Here is a 16,336-nt window from a genome sequence, read left to right as displayed (position 1 = left end):
ACAGAATCCTTAGAGCAGCGTTGTTACTGTTGACATATGTGGCTCAGTGGCCCAGGTGCTGTCCAACTGACAATGCAGCCCGCAGCCTGATGCGTGACTGTCTGTCATTCATCTCAACATGGATAAAAAAAATATAATAAGTTGCCCACGACTGCTTTAAAGTGTATGAATACTGATCAGTTATTGTGGACAACATAAGACATGCTCTTAGTGTGTAACCTGTCCAGCTTGTTTGCTGACAGGAGGAGGCGCTTCTTTTTAAGAAACCCCAGCAGTCCTAATGATGCTTTGAATACTATAATAATATTTACATGGCTTCCCTTGTTTAGTTCAATATTTTATGCACTTTTTTTGTTTGTTTTTTGTTTTTTTTTTATTCTTTTACTTTAAAGTATAACCACTCAAAATTCTTTTGAACATACAAAAATGGTTTGATGGTCTTATGGGAAATTTCATTCTTTGAATTTGTTGAATCTAAATTACATTGATAAATCTTTTACAATAAAGCAACCGTTTCTTTAGAGGTTTTGGTTTTAGTTTTAGTTTTGAGATGAGCTAATAGTTTTATAGTCATTGTTTTGAAAAAAAAAAAATGTTGTGTATTTGTATGATCTTTTTTTATCTAAACTTATACAGTTGTTGACCTTTACTGTACATGAGAGTGGCGCTAGCTGATCCTCACAAGGAAATGTAATTTTTTTCCAAAATCATCATTTGCACTTTCATTATCACAGCCGCCATCTTAAGGTCTCTTAACGCTATGCATTTCTGGCCTGACATTTATGTTTGAGGGATATCATTTTTCTGAATCCTGTGAATCAGTGAACAGGCCAAACCTAGACTGCCAGCCATCAAGACATTTCCAACACACAAACAGTTCTAAATCAAATCAAATCTAACATCATCTATCTAAGTGTTAAACATCAAAGTACTGTATCATTGGTCAGGTTTTGCCAACTGATGTTAAAAATGTGATTAATATTCAAGGAAATAGACTGAGCAGATAAAGCAGAACATCTTTCTAGACTCACCATGATACACTGATGTGCAACAATCAGAGAGAGATCCATTAAGGAAACAGACACCAACACAAGTATAATGAAAGGACATGTTACATTTTCAGTAAAAATGTGTACTGTTCGCACACTACTTAGCTGGAAAAATGAAATGCCTGCACACCCAGCTTTGATGATTGAAAGCAACAAGGTCACCCTCTTTATCCAGGATTTCATAAGTTATTCTGGGAAATACAAGAAATCACAAACTAGCTGGAGAATAAACAACAGGGAAGGCAGACTTTGGGACAGTGGGGACATCAGAAACTAGATTTCAACACAACCCTTGGAAGGCACTGTATCATATAGCCTGTTTATAGTATCCACATAGGCATATGAGAAACTTCTGTAAACCTACAACTGATAACTATTCACCCACAGCAAAATTACAGTATGTTGCTATGTGACAAAAATGCGATTCTCGGTAAACAAACAAAAAGTGATTTGCTCCAAGAGAAAAACTCAGTATCTGAATTGTTAAGTATTCTGCAGTTTTTGTTTTTTTTTTCTTATTAATGCAGAGCTTTTGTTTCCAGGGTGCAATATTATTACTGGTGTGTGCATGTGGTTTAATTTCTCAAATTATTAATGAAATGTTCAAAGAAATTTTAAGTGACTTGGGAAATCATTCCAGCAGATATATTTGGCTGTTTTACCACAAACACTGGTGAACTTAAGTTATTTTATTTTCTGGTTTTGGGAATTTTGTCAGCGTGTTTTGAGTAGGTTGTTGTTATATACATTTTTCAGTATAATCTGTACGACTGTCTTCATGGCAGCACTTGAGGAACAAAGGTGTGAAATGGGGTTGGGAGGCAGATGGATTGGATGATACAGGAAGGGACAGATAGGCTGATGGGTAGGTGTATAGAGAGGTTGATGGATGAAGTATTGACCTTTGTGAATGTCAGTAGCTATAGGTATGTAATCCCAGCTCCCATCGCAGACCTTCATTATGGAGACACTGCCTTTTAAAAATGCCCTGAAAGTGTTTACAAAGATCAAGATAAAGAAGAACTGGGGCGATGCCTTTTCTGTTACAGACAATCTTGTTGCCAAGCGAAGTGCACTTCTGAGTATGTTATCCATAAATGGAAGTGGGATTTCAGATCTGAGGTTTAATGTATTGACCTTTATGTTGCCCAATTTCAAAACCATAACACCCTCTTTTTCATTGTAAAGGCTCAATAAAGGATACTGGCTAATGCAACATCTTCTTGACATGATGGCATAAACTGTATTTTAGCAGACAGGATTGTTTTTGACAGAGGGTAAACATGAATGATCAACCTAGTCATCTTTTTATCTTGTTATACGTACATGTGGCTTTAGTGTCTACAGGAACATGCTTTAAACAGGACACATACTGAATGAAGATGCTGAGTGTATTTTGAGCTGCAATATTTAAATCCCCTGACTATGTCTGTTTAATTTATTTTAGCATACACTTTCTCATAACATTACATGCATTACAAAAACAAGTTTTTCTTGAACTATTCTATTTATGTGAGCATTTTTTAGGACTGAGTGCTTGTATGCTTCCTCACTTCCAATAATGGCCCTACAGCAGGGGTCTCCATTGGGATTAAAAAAAGAGAACAGACATGTTTACAGACTATTTATATGAAAAACTGAGACAAATGTTTATCTGTTGTGTACAGCTAACACCTGAAACTCCCTTAACTAAAATAACTGCCAAATTTTGGGAGGGATTTCATGATCATTTTAGAGCATGGACACGCTTCTATAACAATCAAAAGCCTTGTAGTTATGTAGCCTTTTCAGAACATGTAAATAATTTTATAAATTACACTGAATAGAATGCAGGTTAGAGTACTTACAAATAGGGTCATGTAAATTAAAATGTTTAAAGTCACACATTTAGTGTAAAATATTTAAAACGGCTGTAAATGTTGCAGACATTCAGGAATAAACAGCCAATTTACCCAGTGTCTGAAAAAACGGCTCCTGGTCTGAGTGTTTCTCACCTGGTGATAAGTCTGTTATCAGTGCCTCCCTGCTCTGCCACTGGCCCACTCTCCTCAATGCTTTGCCCGACCAATCAGACAGGCAGTCACCTCAGAGTTAGCCAGGGACTTAGAGAGCCCTGCTGAGGGGACATGGTGATGACTGTCACTTCAAATCATGAAGTGAATAGCAAAATGCTATTTTCTTTTGTGGTAGAAGACTTGGGTTAAAAAAAAAAATATGACTCATTTCCTTGCTGCTTGAAAAATACTTCAGCAAATTCCAACTAGGGCAGATTCTGAAAGCTAATTTTCAAAAGCACCAGACATGACCATAAACTCCTGGCCCCCACTCAGTGCCCACATTAGCAGCTAGCAACATTGAAAATATGTGAGTAAAGTGAGTAGATGATAGTCCATCATAAGGTTCAACTAATGCATTACAAAGACAGACAAATAGAGACTAATGGAGACAAATGAGACTTTACCAACCTAATGAATTTCCCTTCCATTATTCATGTATACATCTACACTTTTTTCATGGCATTGTTGATTACAGAAAAAGTAAAGCCATTGTCAGTTAGGAATATTTTTCTACAGAAAAATCATGTGACAAGTGGCAATTATATCCTAGATTTACTGGAAAAAACATTTTTAAACTTAAATTTGTTGAAATTAATTCCTTCATTTGTATTCTGCATTTTGCTGCTCAGTTTTTTCAGCATTTTCTTGTGTTTTCAACTGTCACTTACACATTTTCTTTTGCGTCTGTATTAGTAGAGAAACTACATGGGCAACTAGTTGTACTGAATGCACAACTAGAGAGCAGCCTGAACATTAAAGCTTGTTAAGCACTTATCAGTGTATAATGCCCGTACTGTCACTCTGTGCTGACCATAATGGATGAGTCTACAGGTTTCTCCATGCTGACCAATGTGTTTGCAACATTACTGCCTTTAAAAGACAACAATCCATGTTGACCGCAGAGAGGGAGGAGCTGCTCCGTTTCTCTACCAAGGCCAAATATGTTAACAAGGCACCGGACTCCAACACTCTGGGACGTTCTCCAAACCTTTCTTGGTATCTATCCAATGCTTGGCTGCATATGTACTGTATATGATCGCCTGGGCTTGCAGGTGGCAGAGAGGAGACAGATGCCAGACCTTTGTTTTCCCCTTGTTAAATGTGTCTCCAGAGAGCTTTTTTTTTTTTCTTCCTTCACTGGGACATAATAAGAGAATCTCCGCTGCCACTCACTTTCACACATTTTCTGTTTTAGTTTCTTATCTTTCTCTCTCCAACTATTGTCTACACACAGACATATACGCTTGGGGGCAAGTGTGTGGGCACAGTCTGACATGATTCATCTAATCAGATCAAATTCTGTCTGATGACAAAATATGATGACTCAAGCAACCTCTTTCTGTTTGTATTCTTCCTCAATGAAATTCTCGATGACGTAAAATGCAAAGCTCATTGTGGTGATGCAGTTTAGAAATTACAGAAACATTTTTCAAGCTTTCTTGTTTTTGTGAGATGTAAATTGCTTTTTTGTGTATTGGTTTCATAATTTCGGATAACAATAAAAGTTAAACTTAAATGCTGTTTGTTAGTTAAAAATCTTCCAGTTAAGTACCTTAAATTTGAGATCTGAAGATGCTGAGTTTTTACGAAATGTAGTTCTCAAGCAATATTTAGGTGAAGCCCAGAGCGGCACCTAAATATTGGGTGAAGCTCGGAGCAGTCTGTCATGACTGAAGGCACACATATCTGGAGTATAGCTCACCCTACACGCTTTCTTCCATCTCTCATTCTTTAGTGTCTCCAGTGTCTCCTTCCATTCTAACCTTAACTTTTACCCCTCAAGCTTTTTTCTTTATTTTTTTTTTTATTATCCTCGAGCAAACCTCGTCTCCCTAGCGCCTTATTTTCTCCACACTCTAACCTAACTTCACCCCTGCTTTACATCAACTCTCTTGCAGCTACATAATACCTTCCTGTCTCGCCGTTTTCTCTCCAGCCAGACTGATGATGCTGCTCGAATGATGTAAGATTGCTGAAGGTGTGTAACACTCATCGTCCTTGGAGGGGCTGAGAAAGCCAAACAAACCAAACCACAAATATTGTTAACTTTTTTTCCCCCCAGGGTAGTATATCCAGACTGTCCAGCTTAGTATGCCTATAGTTAGGGTAGCTTTCCACCTCTCTGCCCTCGCTGTTCATGCCTGCTGCTTTACACACTCGAGTCATTAGTTGGGAATGTTAGCCTTTGCTACTTTCTCCCAGAAGAATCTTAAATGTTTTCTTCTCTTCTCCCCACCTCCAACTTTCTTAAAATCATGAGCACTCTCATCCAAAGCCCTCTCTCTCCCTGAAAACCTATGAGTCCCACACTGGCATAGCCTATCCTGCGGTAGAGTTTGCCACCTACAAGAACTTCACCATCAATGTCTTACCATGCATTAATGATGTGGGTGAGCAGTTGTCTGCGTACATATGGAAGGAAAGGGGAAAGCAGAGATTATTCTCATGGCATCTCTACTTGACTGAATATCATTACGTGCAGAGTGACAGGAAAGACAGAAACTCACTGTGCCTATAAGTAAAGTAGCACGCAGTGGTACAGTGGCATACATGTATTTCCGTGAATTTACAGGAAAAAGTAAAAGTTTGGGAAAGATGGATTCTTGGGTAGGATGCTTCGAGTTTTATTTTGTTCCCACAACTCATTATTTGGCTACAACTAATTAAGACTGTGTGGTCGCTGTTGGTAAACAGACATATAAGAGAATTATTTATTACAAGGGTGAACGTATGCATTAGCCATGTCATTCTTTATATTTCAAATTTCAAATCTGTACCAGAATTATAACAACACAGTAATTCCATCATGTACCACAGACCAGAACACTGTGGCAATAGTTGTTCTGTCATCGTATTAATGTTTTGGAACCACTGGCAGTAGTTCTAATACTGTGCTTAAATTGATTTTTCTTGTAAACTGATACCCGACGGAAAACTGTGTCTCGCAAAAACAAACCTAGTGAGAGCTGTGCAAGCAACTACAGCAATAAAATTGTTGACACCACACTTTTCCATTTCAGCAAGGCATGAGATTCAAAGGGATTGGAGAAAAGACACAGTACATAGCCGCTTCTACCTTAAGGCTTCACTCTAGTAGAGACTTGTTTGCAAACTGAACCAAGTGATTCATTAACTTTGGGCAGAAGGTACGTTGGATGTATTACTGTAAATTGCATTTATTAGTGTCAAGTTGTATGTCCTAGAAAAGTTATAAGTGTCTTGTTAAATCAGTCAGTGTTGTTACTTAACTGTAAGCAGCAGCCATTATAATCTACTGACTTGGGCAAACGTTGTAAAGTAATGACTGCAGTTCCACAGCCACTAAATATAATAAAATAAATACATGAAAAATAAATCAACGGTAGATTATTAAATAGAAAATTAAAAAGTATACTTTTTAATTAGAAATAAATTAATGCTATTCTGCTGACAGGTGTTAACAAGCTTACAAAGCTTTGCTTTCTTTCTCTCAACCAGCAACAGTAATATATTGCACAAAGATAGAATTTCTATTAATATATTTTTAAATAACATGGATGAGACTGCACAAGTGTAGGTTTGATATCTTATACGACCCATCAAAAAAAACAGCATTCAAAGAAGAAAGCCCATTATTATTTATACACCACCAGAGCTCAAAAGAAAAAAAGAGTAGTGGCAAAGATTACAATGTGTAGTGTGAGGTTATATAAAAAGTATTTTAAAAAGGAAAAGTGGGATTCTTGGGGCTCTGAGTGCAGGGTGTAGTGCTGAACTGTGGCTGGGACTTATGATTCTCTGTAGTTGCTTTTAGGCCTTGTAGGACACATCTCAAGATTTGGGGCAACAGCAATGCATAGAGGGCATGTCTGCCCTGCCCTGAAATCCAGAATCCATTTTACTCGAGAGTCCTTAACAAACATATGAAATCCCCTCCAGCTTTGTATTCTGTGTCCTGCTGTGCTCTGACTTCTTTGTGTCCCCTGTAAGATCAATGAAGTATCACCTTGTTTCACTTGTATTGAATGTGGACAATTTTCAAGGAGCCTGTAGGTAGGAGCAGAAGATGGAAGTTACTGGAAGATTCTTGATCAGGTACAAGAGCGGAATAGAGAATTGGGGAGCCAAGGCAACCATAAAACATGGCAGTAAAGCTGAGAAGAGACATGGATTTGAACTAGGAGCTGTATAGAGTGCAATCAAGTCTCCGGTGAGGTTAGCTGGAGGACGCCAGGTTCAAAACCTCGCCTGAAGAAACAGAAGTGAGAGGAGTATAATCAGTGAGGTTACAAAAGTTTGTGGGAGAGTGGAAGAGGATCATGGTTGGGAATAAGTACTTGGGATGTCATCAACCTTCTGTTCAAACAAGCTGACAAAACACTCTGTGGAAAAGAAGGGAGAGTGAAGGTAAAGCATAGTTTTCTTAAGGTAGAAGCTGAGGGCCGGGCTTCTTTACTAGGATACTGTCAACAACTTCAAAGGATCTTAAACTTCCAAGAACATGACAGATTTTTTACAATTCTAAATTTCTATACTTTATATACAGCCACATACCTTGCACAACTGATTATAGTTTTACTCGTAATTGTGCTAATAGCATGCCTTTGCATAATGCTTAAGAGTGTGCATGTATGCGTGGGCACTTTCACATGCATGAAAGTACAAAAGACTGTGGGGGGAAAAAAGTCATACCAAAGAACTCAACCCATTAAAGTGAACATTCAGAGACAAGAGTGTAAAAAGTGTGCTTTACACAGTGTGTGTGACGCAGGTGACTCTTTACTTATGCTTCGGGGACACTACATTAAACTCTATTTCCACACACTAGTGATTAGATTTTTTTCTACATTAGTGGAGAAAAAACACACAGGACAACCAGGGGTAGCTGCGATTACATTAACCTGATCTTAGAATTATGAAACTAATCTGAAATAGCACTATTTAAGATAAGAGTGAACATTAAGCCTGTCATAATGTCACACATCTGTAGTAAGTCTTCATTAAGGCTCTGAATATGATTATGAAACGCATCCTGTCTAGTGGGGCTGAAGAGAGAGAATACTTGTTCAGTGTATTCTTGAGATGCCTTCCTGGCGATTACAGTGGCAGCTGCCATAAAGGCCCGTGAAAGCGTCGATGACACGAGAGCTGACAAGTACACAGGAGAACTGAGGCATTAAATGTTAGAATAAACACCGCCATTATCATCTCACCCAGTTGCCAAAAGATGCAGTGCAGCCGGTGAAGTTGCATTGCATCTGGGAAAATGTGTGTACGCGAGTGTCTTCTGTGAAAGAAAAAGCAAGGCGGATACAGTAGGCTTTTCACAGATTCAATGTCCGAACTGTGCATTTTCATGTCCGACTGGATTCATGCTTCCAAATGGCACGTGGCAGCAGTGCTTTTATTGTTGGTACCATGCTCATTTTTGGAACAGGCTAAGCCACGTCCTCTAGCTCAATTCACCAAAACACAGTGCTGAGAGGTTCATGGACTGTCCTGAGGGGCCTTCTGACAGCATGTGGGGAGTAGAGGAAGTGGGGTTGATGGGGGTGGGGGTAGGAGTTGATAGCAGACTAGACTGACACCAGGGGCTGATAGCAGGACTAAAACCTCTCTCTCTTTCTCTACCACACACACACACACACACACACACACACACACACACACACACACACACACACACACACACACACACACACACACACACACACACACACACACACACACACACACACACACACACACACACACACACACACACACACACAGAGCTGAAAGGAGGACAAAGCCTGAGGCTCTCAGTAGGGAATCCATCCTTGGAAAGATGGATTTCAAAGTGGAGGCACCTCGCTCTCTCTACCTCTCCCTTCCTTATCTCCTCCTCTTTCTTCATCCCTCTCTCAGCACTGCAAGGTGAAAAAATGACCAGCCACAATCACAAAAAAATGTCAGCTTCGCATACACATACATACATACATATACTCACACATGCACTAGCTGCAAAATGGATATTCACATGTTCTTCTCACTAACCTCTCTATCCAGGGCTCAACTGTAACCAGTAAATGGGTTTCATCAAGCATAACTGCTATGCCAGATTCTGCAATTACATTACCAAGGTGAAACACATGCAGGAAATGCGAGGAAGCACTGTATCTCTCTACCACAACATATTTTTTGTAGCTGGTAGTGTAAGCACTGTAGGGAAGTGCAGTTTACTCAAGTTTCTGTGCTGTTGCCATGACAGGGAAAGATGCAAGAGAGAACTAGCTGGGAGCACAGAAGACAGAAAACAAACAGGTCATAGAAGAAACTGAAAACCCAACCTATATAAGAACATGTCATTGACACAGACAGACCTTGCACAAGCAAACACACACACTTTTATGTGAGAAAATCCTAATTATAGCCTTTCAAAATAATGCTGGCAGCTCCCTAATTGCCAATTAACTCGGGGTCACTGCTGTTATCTCTCAATCGCGCCGGCCTGCCAGCTTTGCCCCCTACTCTTCCTCCAGGAAAAGAGGGAGCTTTACTCCCTTCCTTTGCACCTTCCCCCTTGTGTGTGAAGACCCAATCCAAAGCAGCGTTTAATTTGTTGTATTTCTTTTGAAAACCGGTGCAATAGCAAGGGACATGACAATAACTAAATGGTTATCGTTTTGTGTCACCACTGCAGAATTGTCTGAGGTCCTGCTTGCCATGGCTAGTCTGGATTCTGCTCGACTGCCACTTAATCACCTTAACCCTCTCCCAAGAACAAACACACACAACAGCCCATTACACACGCACATACGCGCACACACACACAGTAAGCCACTAAATCACACAGAGCAAATGTGACAGGATAGCTAATCTAACTGTAAACACATTTGCAGTTAATCCTGAAACAAAAATGGCCCTTAAAAAATACATAATAGTAATGTGAAGAAAAAAACAAATTCATCTCTGGAGAGACAGAGAGCTTGAGGTGAGAGAATGGATGTTCAGTTTAATTCAAAATAACCCAAACATTTACACACACAAAAAATACTCAAAGCTGCGTGTTCAGCTGTCTGCACCCTTAACGCCACCCTATTTATCCAGTAGCTTGAGCAGATACAGAGTTGTTAGTGAAATGCACACACATGACCATACAGTAGGTACAAGGCTGTTGAAAATCAACATCAGTTACATTAACACAGCAACCCCAACCCACATTTTCTATTTAACCATTATCAGACAAAGTTCTAAAAGTGTAGGATCTTTCTCAGAGGAAAAACACACAAAGGGAGATTTTTTCTGGAGTAAAACACTGTAAGGTAATACTTAAATATTAATTTGTAGATTGGAGGTGCAGTAGTGTAGTGTGCAGTGGTTCCCCTATATGCTCATAACAGCAGCATGTTTGCTATTAAGTGCTGCCGCTGCAGATATCTTTTTTTTTTTTCAACAAGAGAATAGGAGAGGAGAGGGCTCCGTCTTATCTCTTGAGAAACCAACATTAGGCCTATATTATTTCACACTATGGACTATAATTCCCAACAAAGAGAACAGCAGGGTCCGACACAACCGATGACCCGGGGTTGTCTGAGTCCGTTTTAAAGTTTAGTGTCCACCACTAATGTCACTGTTGCTGTGCGGCAGCTGTGTTTTATAATGAGATACAATTTTCAGCAATTTGACTTCCATGAGCAATGTGACTGGCATCAGATGATGGTGTTGTTAGCTACTACCTAGACATGCAAAGTGCCTGAAAGGGTGCTTTTGATTTATTGTTCCCATCTCTGCCAAATTTGTGGACTGCCTCACTATTCAAAAATCCCGTCCATAAGGACAGAAAATAATAATAATAATTAAAGCTGCAGGCAGCGTTGATCGGGCCCTTGCATCTCTGTGGATGTTGTAGGTGCTGGCATGATGCCAATTCACGCAGCTGTGCACTTTTGTGACCATCGTACACTGCATGAATGAGTAAGGTGTTATTTCCTGCGTGGAATGCGTGGTGGTGGACATGACATTTTGAAGAAGTTTTGTAGAATTTTCTGTGTCAACTATGTAGTGCAAGAGAGCAAGCACCAAACATTCCTCATGTTCCTGTATATCAAGTGTAGACCAGACCATGAAAATTTCATGTACATCAAATGATGATCGCCACTAAAGGGTTACTTCCTGTTGACAGTAGGTGGTGCTGAGTATGACTTCATATCAGCATGCAAAATGGGAAATTTTCGAGCATCCAAAGCCCATCAAAAGTGCATTTTTCCATCAGAATAATAATAACAATCTCTTCAAAAACAATAGGTTTCTTGCACCTTTGGTGCACCTCTGGCCTGTAAGTATTTACCTAATGTCATATAGCGTAAGGGAATGATTGAAATGTTTTTACAATATGTGCTGCAGTATACGGCCCCTATAATTATATAAAAAATAAAAAAAAAGTTATTTTCACTTTTTGGCTGCCAAACCACTGAAAATGTACAAGGGGCCAGTAACACTCTGATCTACTGGCCAAGTGGGCTAGGGGCAGAAAATATACTATACATATATAAATAATATATTATGTAGGACACTGACCAGTCTTCATGTGTGTATCACACAGTAACATTAAGGCAAACACTCATTTAATATGCAAGGAAACACATATCTGTGAAATAAACAACATTTGGAGGATCTATGTTGATACAAAGATAGTAGATATTTCACAAGATGCTGGCCTTTCTACGCAAGGGTCACCATGACGCTTTCAATCTCAAAGATAACTGACAGATGCCCTCACACAGAGATATTAATGTTACATATTATTTAAATAGGATTCCCATGAAGTCGTAAATGCAGCTCTAACCCTCACTTCTACTGCTACCACTCCATCATAGGGGAAACACTGGTGTGGGTATCAAGTTGTACCTTACATACTTTATACAACAGCAACATGTTACATATGTTTCTTACTTTTGCATAAATGTGAACATGCACAAGCATATGTGCTGTTCTTCACAAACATCTTCAAGAGTCAGAAAGGAACAACTGGTGAAAGAGCAGAGTATCACAATGGCTAGCGAGGAAACATCAGAGACATTCAGCCACACATTTGAGCCTCAGTCAGACCTAGACTCAGATGAAGAGTCTGTTGTGCACCAAAATCATCAATAAGCCGACGTATCAGAGAAGTAAGCAAGACTGTCATTGTAGGGGTGGGCTATCTGACAGTCTTATATCGTTTACAATCTTACTTTGCCACAAGATCTACTTTTCACAGGAAAACACGAAGCGGGACAAGCCTGGGCTGCAACTGAACATTCTAATTAAAATACTTACATATCATACATACCACATATTGCATATCATAAAACTTACACATCATAAAAAAATAACAGTGCTGTCCAAACGAACATTCCATATGAATTAAGAAGCATCAAAACGTCACAAAGATATGAATCACAACCTCCGGTCACGACTTTTATCCTGCCCTATGTCATTGGTACACTGCAGTTCCAAGCTGGAAATAGTGAGCTATGGCGTTGAGTCATTATTTCATTCATGACATATCATATAAAAAACACTGTATGGACAAACAACCAAGTTAAATACTTGATTTTCATTGGAGGTGGTATTTAAGCACTAGGCCTCATAAAGGAACATAATGGTAAACATGCCAAAGTATTGCTCTTTTGAGCAGGCTGCTTAGTATTTCAGAGGAGTTCTTTAAAACGCCTCCCTGAGAAAGACTGAATAGAGCGAAGGGTGGTGGGAGGGATGGTAGACAAGCGTTTGAGTAAGTAAACCAGGGAAGGTGGCGGGTTTGCAGGGGACAGGAAAAAAGAGGCATTAAGGGCAGTTGTATTATGAAAGGGTTTGCAGGGTCTTAGCACTGAGGGGTAATGAGTAAATAGCTCTGTCCATATTAATTTTTCTCAACTTGTTTCTTTTTAAATGCATAAGCACCTGCTCTTTTCCTTTGATCAATGCCATTTGCCAGCGATAGGAAAGGTTAAAAGGATCAGTGGTTTTATAGCTAACGTCTCCTCTCCATTAACGTCTCCTTTCCATTACATAGGCCGCATGTACTATTATCCTGACTGGACAAATCATAGAAAATATCAAAGCTAAAAGCTGTAATGACAAGGTTTATAACCATATATTCACACAGCATCAAAGTAATATATCCAGATCACTAAAATGGTCTCAGTTTCTGTGACTATCCTCCCTGACCTTCAGATCAAGTCTAAATCAAATCAAAACAAAGGTCCCATGTTTTGTTTGAGCCTTTCTTTAACTATGCACACAGGAGAAAAACTCTCAGGAAACATTCAAATATTCAGCCAGCAACTACTATTCATGTCCTTCATGACATCACAACAATTTTTAGAACTTGAAAATGATATTTTTGTGTCTGTTCGATGGTCTTGTGTATTATTTAAGTAATAGCACTAAAACAATCTTAGGAAATTAGTGTGTTTAGTCTCATGTTTTAAAGCCACGTGAGGGTTCAGTGTGAGTGTAGCGTGAGCTGGATCAAGAGGTTCAATCTTTTTTGGGAATCCAGCCACTGATTTTACAATGGAAGTATACTACCTCTCACCACATGGCACAAACCCTTAATATATATTTCATTCGACTCAGTAAAGGTGTCAGGTTATCGAGCAGTCTTGTGGTATTTGGCTTACTTCCATTATTTACTTATTTATAATGTTCTCAAAAACACAATTTGTGTCACTGTTCCGATTGCTGTCAAAGAGTTTTCATATTTTTAACAGGTGAAGTGATTTAGCTCATTGGTTCACTCATTTATGCATTCATTGATTCAAATTTAGCACCTGACACATGACCCTATTGAGCTTTTACTGTTTAAAGGCTGTTGTGGTTCTATTAGTGGCGCCCTGGATACTTTTAGGAGCGAAAGTGAAACCAGAACATTAGGGTTCTGCTCCAGAAGTCAGAAAACCTGATTAAAAATCCCACTCACATTTCTAACTACACTAATAGCTTAAAATCCAGCCTTAATGCAGAGCCTTTCACACCAGCATGTCATGCGGATCGTGTCATGTGTCTCGATAAGGGCAGTAATTTAATAAAAACAAAATATCATCACATTTACGTTTCTAGTGGCATTTTACAAAGACCATTTCCTGTAAGACTCAGACGTTTGCAGGCTAATGCTACATTAATGCAATGTGGGGTCAACGGGTCAAGAGTGTGCAGCTAGTTCAGACATGTTTGTAATAACAGCAGAGAGGACTGAACACGGTAGAAATAAAGATTACAACTAGAAAGTTTTTTTTTTTAAAGTTACTTTAGAGGAGAGATTTGGTGAGTTTCATGGATATATGTTACATAAAATAAATATTGTTTGTGTTTACAAAGAGAAGGTTGTTTACCTTTGCTACAATCACAAGGATTTCCTTTAGGTGTAAATCATAACTATTTCTTCAACTTAAAAGTCAATACACTTAATAATTTTGAAAACAATACAAAAAACATCTATCTGTATTTCAATCATAAATTTGACCCCTTTTGAAATAACCAAGATTCGAAATAAATTCAATATTCAACTGAGGTCCCACTCTGACATGCACAAAGTCACTCTGCAACTCACTACTCACTACTAAGTAGTGGCCTTTGAAATAAAATAAAACGATGCAGGCCTGAGTTGTTGCTTGGGAGCATTGTGGCCAAAAACAATCACTTTACTTGTTAGTGCAAGCTACCAAAATAAAATGCACAGTGTTAGTTTGTACTCACAAGTCCATGGCATGTCACCAAGGGAAAGGTGGGTAATGGGCTGGGAAGAGCTGTGAGTGGATTTCAGGCTGCAACAGTCCAACAAGGTGTTCTAGCCGGCGGCCGCAGTTCAGGTCGTTGCTATAGCTGCTTGGAGACATTTCCTCCTCACAAGGTCCAGAGAGAGTTTCCTGGTGCTTTCTGTCTAATGAGAACAAATCTCCACTGTCACTTTAATCAACCAAAAGCTCATAAACGGTATTATACCAATTTAGTTTGAAGTTTACCTTCACTAACAACACGCACACAAACAACGTACAGCAGTGGTCGCACAAACACTCAGTCACGCATCAGGCCGCACTGTGTCATGGAAGCAAGTTACCAACACAATCACTAACGCGGGACGTGACACCTGCTATCAGGTAGGTGAACCCGAGGCGGGACGAGCCACGGCTAGCTAGTCAGCAGCGACTGAACTTTCAAATCAACACACTTACATATAGCACCTCATAAATAAATAACAATGCTGTCCAAACTTATACTCCATATTAACTGAAAATCCAGCCCCTGATAAACAGTAACAGGCTGATACCATATTGAGAGCTTTGTTGATACTGGTAGCATGCAAACGTGATAATCGCGATTAGCATCATAATTTTGTACAAGCGGATTTGAAATGGCACAAAATTAAGAATACACACATGTATTTACCTTCTGCAGACTGCATTACGTCCTCAACCAGATGGTGTAACTCTCTAAACCAAAGTTAAGGACGAATTCACTCTCTGCCAAAGTCAACAAACTTCTCAGGGCTGAGTCTCCTTTGAGACTGTGAGCCTACTGGCCTCTTCCTGCACCTCCTCCCCCTGTACCTCTTCAACCCGCCCCTCGTCCTTTACAATGACGGGTGATTGGACTGAAGGATTATGACAACCAATGCAATTAAATAAGTCGAGTTGTCAAGATAAACACGTTATGTTGTACAGGGTTAGATTGTGAGATCACCGCATTGTATTCTTTCTTCAACATTATCTGCAATAAAGAACAAGCTATTTGTATTTCTCCCCAATCCAAACATTTATCTTATGCTGAACAGTTTCTTTTTCTAAATTCACGATGAACTGCTGACATTTCTAAAGTGAAATGGTTGTGGTATAACATATTACAGATATAAAGATTATTTATTCACCTCTATTTATTTGCTCATTTAGGCTATTTCTGTCTACACATATAATTTTAGACTGACCCACCAGTTTCACCAGTTATCTCCTTTACTTCCCATGCAGGGATTTGGTTCCATCACATCACTCATAAAGATTTCCATTATATTTGCACCAAATGTAGACAAGAATGTCTGGTTTACACGTTTCACGTTTATTTATGGATTTACTCTGTATCGCTAATATACTAAGATAACACATCACTCTCACAGGAAATGCAATCACAAAACCTCTTTTGGAGATAATATGAAAAAGAAATGCGGTTCTTGTAGATTAGTAGGCCTAAACTAAAGGAGAACATCTCATTTATACATCCTACATACATGGA

General features: G+C 39.1%; 1 long non-coding RNA gene across 4 annotated transcripts in view; it reads right to left on the bottom strand.

The window, feature by feature from the left end:
* The window catches only part of LOC130182043 (uncharacterized), a 73,305-nt gene extending 57,701 nt beyond the window's left edge, over positions 1-15,604 (bottom strand). For 2 of the 4 annotated variants that reach the window (XR_008829663.1, XR_008829661.1), the window contains exons 1-2: positions 15,500-15,604; positions 14,810-14,993 (exon numbers count right to left, since the gene is read on the bottom strand). This is a non-coding gene — a long non-coding RNA (uncharacterized LOC130182043). The other 2 variants (XR_008829664.1, XR_008829662.1) reach the window with 2 other exon arrangements.
* Between the last annotated feature and the right edge of the window lie 732 nt (positions 15,605-16,336).

This window comes from Seriola aureovittata, chromosome 15 (genome assembly GCF_021018895.1).
Source record: "Seriola aureovittata isolate HTS-2021-v1 ecotype China chromosome 15, ASM2101889v1, whole genome shotgun sequence".
Taxonomy (NCBI): Eukaryota; Metazoa; Chordata; class Actinopteri; order Carangiformes; family Carangidae; genus Seriola; species Seriola aureovittata.
The sequence above is the reverse complement of the archived record's forward strand: the minus strand, read 5'-3'. Positions and strand labels throughout refer to the sequence as shown.